Consider the following 7,500-nt stretch of genomic DNA (forward strand, 5'->3'; position numbering starts at 1 on the left):
GAATACCTTTCATTCAATTCAGATCTTATTACACTCATTTGCATATTTGCCGATCCGCGAACAGCGGAACCCATAGTAAACATTCATACACCATGAAAAATATATACTGTATGTGTCATGAAAACAATGAGACAACGGCTAAAACAAAACATTTATGATGTAGGACTCATAAATCCAACTTACCCCCCTTTCCAAACTGCCGAACGAGAGGAAGTCTGGGCGTGTGCGACCCCAATTAGCGCCCCATCGGAACCAACAATAAATGACAAGTGGAACTAAATAAATAATGTACCATGTTACAGGTCAAACATTTGGGGAAATTCACTATAAATATGTAAATATTTATATATAAATATATAAACCACACTATAAAACTGTTACATACTCCCCTCTGAACTTCACCAAATCATCACTACAAGTAAAGTGCTAAAAGACAGTCACTAGTGCCAGTACCACTGAACAAAGTATACTCCATAATATACTGCAACACATGTGTCACCCAACTTAAGGGAAAGTGACCATAGAGGGTTTCACAGACCCTCTACAGTGTACTCGCTACAGGAGTGCCTTATACACTACCTATATAATTCCAGAAGGATTACTGACACCCGACTTGACACAAAAAAATAAAATAAAATAAAATAAAGAAAATAAAATAAACTTTAGCACTCAGACTCTTGCTAGTGTGTCAATAGGGGTGTTTATGTAAATGTTCATGACATTAGAGCCCTAACTAAACTATGAACTGAACTATATTGTGTTGAGCATCTTGCTGTGTCAGGTTCTGAATCAGGCGATTCACCGGTTTAACAATCCTTCCCACACGGGTTCTAACTCGACTCACCCTACTACTAGGAGAACTACCAATAGAGAGCTGCACAGAGGCCTCAGATCCCTGATCTGCACTTTCACTAGCAGATACCCTGGACTCTGATAGGAAATTGCTCAGTTCACCAGTCTCCCCTGTGTTAAACTGCACAGCCAAATCTGTGTCCTGCACTTGTGAGTGCTCAGGTAACTTGTTGGAAGCAGAAGCCTCCGCCACCCAACTAGCAGTCCAGACTGACTTGTCAAGCCCTGACCCTAAACCATGTGACTCATCTGAAGGTGAATCGTCTTGTTCATTTCCTGACTCGCATGACTCGCTTAGGATTGATTCATCAACTTCCTTGTCTATCTCGATTGGCAGGAAATTAGCCAAGAGAAGCAAGTTGCGATGAACAACCTTTTCCTGTTCATTGGAAGTGTTCCTGACGGAATGGACCCCCACTTGTCAGCAAGTTTTCTGCGTCCGCGCTCCCCCTTATTCGCCAACAAGACCCGGTCACCTTCAACAATGACGTTGCCTTTCATATTCCTGTTGTACAGTTGAACTTGACGTTCCTGGCTCGTGAGAGCATTGACTTGTGCAGTAGCTATAGCCTCTTTGAGATCTTGCCTCATCTTAGCAACATACTGATCATAGTCAGCAAGGTCACAGTCCCTTTCTGCACTCTGAAACATGACGTCAATGGGTAGACGTGGCACTCTTCCGTACATTAAATAGAAAGGCGCATACCCTGTTGACTCATGTGCAGTGCAATTATATGCAAACGTTAGGGTCTGTAACATCTGAGGCCATTTCTGTTTCGATCTTGGAGGGAGGGTTCTAATCATACTACCCAGAGTTCTGTTGAACCGCTCGACGTTGCCGTTTCCCATCGGATGGTATGCCGTGGTCCTCGATTTATTTACTCCAGCCACTTGCAACAGTTCTCGGATCAATTCACTTTCGAAATTGGCACCCTAGTCCGAGTGAATTCTTTCAGGGAACCCGTACACACAAAAATACTTGTCCCAGAGCTGACGTGCGACTTGCTTTGCCGATTGGTCACGGCAGAGATAAGCATGAGCCATTTTAGTAAAATGATCGGTGACCACTAGCACATCCACACTCTTTCCCTTACAGTCCTCTGCGGACCAGAAGTCCATACAGACCAGTTCGAGTGGGCTCGAAGTTCTAATGCTTTCCAGAGGAGCCCTGGCTTCTGGTTCAGGAGTCTTGCTGACCACACAACGTTTGCAGGTTTTCACATACTCTCTGACATCCCGTTCCATATCAGTCCAAAAGAACCTCTGCCTAGCAAGATACAATGTTCTGTATTGCCCTTGATGACCTGCATCATCATGAATGCCTTGCAGCACTTGCTTGATTAACGAGGCTGCAACAACATACTGGAACCTTTTCTTTCCAGTCAAAGGATCTTTGCTCACTCTGTAGAGGAGCCCATCTAACAGCTTGAATTTGTCCCACTGTTTCAGCATTTTCAAAACCCTGCCTGTCTCATGAGCCCTTTCTCTTCTCGATGGTCATCTACCACGAGTGACAAAAAAAAGGACCCTGGATATCACACTGTCTTGTTGCTGTTTGTCTTGTAGTTCCTTGATGGGAAATGCAGGTAAGGGACTCTGACCAGCAGGAATTAACTGCTGGACATCCTGTGGCAGCCAAGAGATGGCCCTCCCTTTCGGGCCCATCTCCCACTCAACATGACCCTCCAGCACAGCTTTTACCTCATCAGTGTCCAGCGAGTGATGTCCCAAGGTAGTGATGTGTGAGCAGCAACCGACTCCCTGCTGATTGGCACTGAATCGGAAGACTTCCTGTATTGTATTCCCCTCTATTTGCTTGGCCTCCTCAAGCAACGCTCCGTATGGTTCAGATACCAGCCTCCTGCTGACATGACTCTGAACGAAGGGCTGTCTGCTGAGGGCGTCTGCGACAATGTTTTTTCTACCAGGAATGTACTTGATACTGAAGTTGTACGCGGCCAACTTCGCTACCCATCTATGCTCACACGCGTCCAACTTCGGTTTGGTGAGTATGTATGTCAGTGGATTATTATCCGTCCAGACAGTAAACTCGTGGCCTTCCAGCCAATGACTGAATTTTTCACAGACTGCCCATTTAAGGGCCAGAAACTCAAGCCGATGTGCAGGATACTTTGTCTGGGCATGAGAGAGAGACTTACTCGCAAAAGCGATGGGCCGAGCCTTGCTTTCCCCCTCTGGCACCTGAGAAATAACTGCACCCAGCCCGTCTAGAGACGCATCAGTTGAAAGGACAAAGGGCCGATTGAAATCTGGATGAGCTAACACCACTGATTCAAGCAAAGCTGATTTAAGTTGTTCGAACGACCTCCGATGTTCACCCGTCCAGTCGCTAGGCTTGAGTTTCTTAAAGGAAGCAATACCCTTGGTCGGTCCTTTGTTCTTCTTCGGACCTGAAGTCAATGCAAAAAGAGGCTTAGCAATACCAGAGCAGTTCTGAATGAAGCGCTGGTAGTACATCACCATCCCTAAGAAAGACTTTAGCTTCTTTGGGGATGGTGTAACACCGTCATCCCCCATCCATGCTTCCTCAGACATGGTGGCAATTGCCTGCACCTTTTCAGGGTCAGTGGAGACCCCATTCTCATCAACGAAATGGCCCAAAAACTTGACACTTCGCTGAAGGAGATGGCACTTCTTGGGTGCAAGCTTTAACTGATGTGCCCCCAACCTGCTGAACACCATCTCCAGGCGCCTCAGAGCCTCCCCCTCATCCGGCGCAAAAACCAAGAGATCATCCAAGTAGCAAAGCAGTGTCAAATAATTCTGGTCACCAAAGATGTTAGTCATAAGGCGCATAAAACTGGCTGGCGCATTACACAGACCCTGGGGCATGCGATTGAACTCATGCAGCCCCATAGGCGTGGTAAAAGCAGTCAGTTTCTTGTCTTCTTCGCACATGGGAATATTATAATACCCAGATGTTAAGTCCATAGTGCTGAAAAATGCACTGCCCCCCAGAGCAGAGAGACAATCAGCCTGATGAGGTAACGGATGAACATCTTTGACAGTTCTGGAATTCAACCAGCGATAGTCGACACACACCCTCAAATCACCATTCTTCTTCCATACGAGTACCAGGGGCGACGCCCACTCACTGGAAGACTTTCGGATAATTTCTTTTTCCTCCATCTCAGACAACACTTGCCTCAACTTTAGGTAGTGCCCTGGTGGAACACGCCGGTACGGGAGTCTGAATGGACGTGTGTCCGTGAGGTGGATTCGATGGACAAACCCAGGGGCTTCACCACAGTCTAACTTGCCTCTGGAAAACACACCCTCATACTTCTGCAGCAGGTTGAATAACTGCTCTTTCCAGTGAGGTGACACATCACACGAGTCAATGTCAATATCACCCAGTCCAATTTTCTGCAAGGCATCGCTGAACTGAGAGACAGACGGGGGTGGGAGAAGACTACCAGTGTCAGCAACACGGATGTCCTGGCTGTGCACCTGCAAATTCGTCCGAGGGGTGTGCACCCCACTCATCTCCAAGTCCTCCAAAGCAACGCATGGGAACACATCAACCACTTTGGCATTTCGCCTCAACGTAACTGGCTTGTCGCTCGGGTTGATGATTTTGACTGGCACCCATCTGTCTCCCGACATCGTAGCCACCGCTCTCCCAACCATAATATTCTTCTTGTGGGACTGAGAACGTGGTGCATCGACCAGCACGGCACTACCCTCAGAAACAGGAGCGCTCACTGGCAACCTAGCCCACACAAGATGTTCATGACGCGGCAGCAACGTCACAGCTTGAGTCAATTTAGCCGTGCCTATAATGTCAGGAATTACTTTTCCCTTCCATCGGTTAACTCCCGATAACATGTTCAGGAAAGGTTCAACCTCTGAGTCATCTGTGGATTCAGGCTTGTTCATGACACGCCAGTAACTCGGGGTTTGTTTGAGTTGACAAATCAGATGTTTTATCACATTTGAACCCAGAATCAGTTGATCATGTTGGCCTGGTACAATCAAAGTAGGTACACTCACTTCCTGTCCATAGACACTCATTTCTAACTGAAAGACACATTTCGGTGTAACTTGCATTCCTCCACATCCTACGAGCACAATGTGTGTTCGTAGGATGTGGAGTGTCTGGAGTGTGCAGTGTTCATTTCACTACCCTGTGAGCACAAGCCAGCACTTCGTAGTTTCTGTTCGGCTTCCTCACTCATTGTACAAGCCATGGACCCACTGTCTATCAATGCGTGCAATGAGACTTGATTTTTCACAACAACATCAGTATAAAAGAGACAGACATCAGAGACATCAGATTTCGCTAACTTATGTACATTCTGACATATTACCACCCTACCACTAGGGGCAGACTTGCAACTCTCTTCATAAATGGATAGCATGTCATCTTCAAGGCTGAGGGACTGACTAAACGCACCCACACTGTTCCCTCCCACATGCGGGTGATTCAGTTTCCCTGGAAGGGTACAGTAATGTTGGGCTTAGTGGACCCAGACACTGTGCACTCACTCCTCTGATGTCCAACTGCAAAGCATGCAAGGCATCTCTTCTCCCTCATACAGTGTGATCGAGTCGAGTGAGCTTTGTCGCCACAGACACGGCATGCAGTGAATCGCACCCAGGGCCCTGGCTGCGTAGCTGCAGGTGGGCTGGCCTGGTTGGTTCCCTCTAGCACCCTCTCTAACATACATAGGACATGCTCAAATGCACCCCCCTCTGCACCCGGGGACTCGCTAGGTCCGATTGGGCTGTGCGGGCTGGGCACGCTCTGACTCACTTCCTCTTTGACGTCCGCCATAGAGAAAGCGGCAGCTGCCGCTACTTGGATTGGCCTGCCTTTCCCTGACTTTCTCTTGGACACATGCTCTCTTTGATACTCATCGATCGCTTCCTGAACTTCCATAGCAGTCCACCTGCCCACCGACTTGCCCTTAAAGACACTGGCTAGCTCAGGGTCATTGCAGTTCCTAATGAACATCATGGAAATCTCAGCACTCGTGATTACCAACTCTCTGCCCTGCATTTTCAGATGGCGGTCGGCCTGCTCTGCTGCTGTGTTCAACCGCACCCAGTAATCCACTGGATCCTCACCCATACTGGGTTGGGTGGCCTAAAAATCAGCTAAAGGTAAGCATGATGCAGGGCTCTCACTGAAGTATCGCCTGAGAATTTCATAAATCATTTCTGGATGGACCGCACTGTCAGGTGTTAAGTTACTCTTTAACCCCACCTTCACGATTTTCTTGGCCTTCCCCATTAAATGACTCAAGATCTCCTCAGGTTGATCTGAAGCAAGACAGTTCCTTTTCCTCAAATACACTTCCATTAACTCTATCCATTCCTGCACTGCACACTTATCAGAAGCTTCCCCTCTGAAAACAGCAGGTTCACGGACATCATGCTTGACGACCACGTTCACTCTGGAGAGATCCAGTGTGCTACTGCCGGGATTGTCGCCACCAACCACAGGAGAGACTGGGACAAATGATGGCAAGACAGGTGGACTGGGGGCAAACAGCCGACTGACTATTGAATCTCCTATTTGATTACCCAATTCAGTGATCAAGTCACGGAGATCAGCTGCAGGGTCATTGCCACTGACAGACACAATGGGCGTGGATGATATAGGCCCTACAGGGGATGTGACTACATGGCCTGTCTTAACCTGTGCATGTTCCTCACTATAACTGAAATGTGGGGGTAGTGTCTGTGAGAGAGAAGTGGATCCCACAGAATGCTGTGGGATGTCTGTGAAAGCCAGCTTCTTAACCTCCTCCCCTGCATAAACCAATAGGCCCCTGCCCCTCCCTCTCCCGACATAAGGTGTCACATTATCAAAAAAATCACGTCCACTGGCCATACTGTAAACTGAATATCGTCAACAGAAAACCAAAATTGTGTGTATATTCCCTCTCAATTAAATAAAATAAAATAAAGAAAAGAGAAGCACAACAAAACCTAATGTAGTATTGAAACTTAACCAGATAAATTCCAATTGACCTAGACACACAATACAATTAGCACGGACGATGAGGATTCACTGGTCTTCCATCACGATACCTTCATGCAGACAGCTTAACCCCGGGGATCGGTAACAGCGGCTGATCAGTTGAATCCTTGAAAGGTCACGGCACCAGTTTATGTAACAGACTTTGATCAGCCTGTTACATTAATGTTCACAGGTCTTCGTGTGACTAGTTGGCCGATAATGCAGAGGAGACGTGGAATGGATCTGACAGCATTTATTCCCCTTTCCAAACTGTAACATAGGACAACAGGGTATATCACACGCGGGCAGTTGGAGATAACGCTGACATCCCCCCTTTCCAAACTGCCGAACGAGAGCACAAAATAATAGAAGACAATACTGTGATCGTATAGTGTGTACCAAGTATAATAAATGAAAATAATAAAAATACATGAATAATTATAAATTAAATACTGACAGATCTTTAAATATTATTAACACACATACCTGTAACATAGGACAACAGGGTATATCACACGCGGGCAGTTGGAGATAACGCTGACATCCCTACGACAGCATAATTAGCCCGTTAGCTCCTACTTGAATACCTTTCATTCAATTCAGATCTTATTACACTCATTTGCATATTTGCCGATCCGCGAACAGCGGAACCCATAGTA

The 7,500-nt window shown here is 46.8% G+C and overlaps 1 protein-coding gene across 3 annotated transcripts in view; it reads left to right on the forward strand.

Moving 5' to 3' along the window:
* The window catches only part of ddr2l (discoidin domain receptor family, member 2, like), a 40,823-nt gene that overhangs the window by 15,037 nt on the left and 18,286 nt on the right, over positions 1-7,500 (forward strand). The window lies entirely within an intron of this gene.

The sequence above is a fragment of the Gadus morhua genome, chromosome 11 (assembly GCF_902167405.1).
Source record: "Gadus morhua chromosome 11, gadMor3.0, whole genome shotgun sequence".
Lineage (NCBI taxonomy): Eukaryota > Metazoa > Chordata > Actinopteri > Gadiformes > Gadidae > Gadus > Gadus morhua.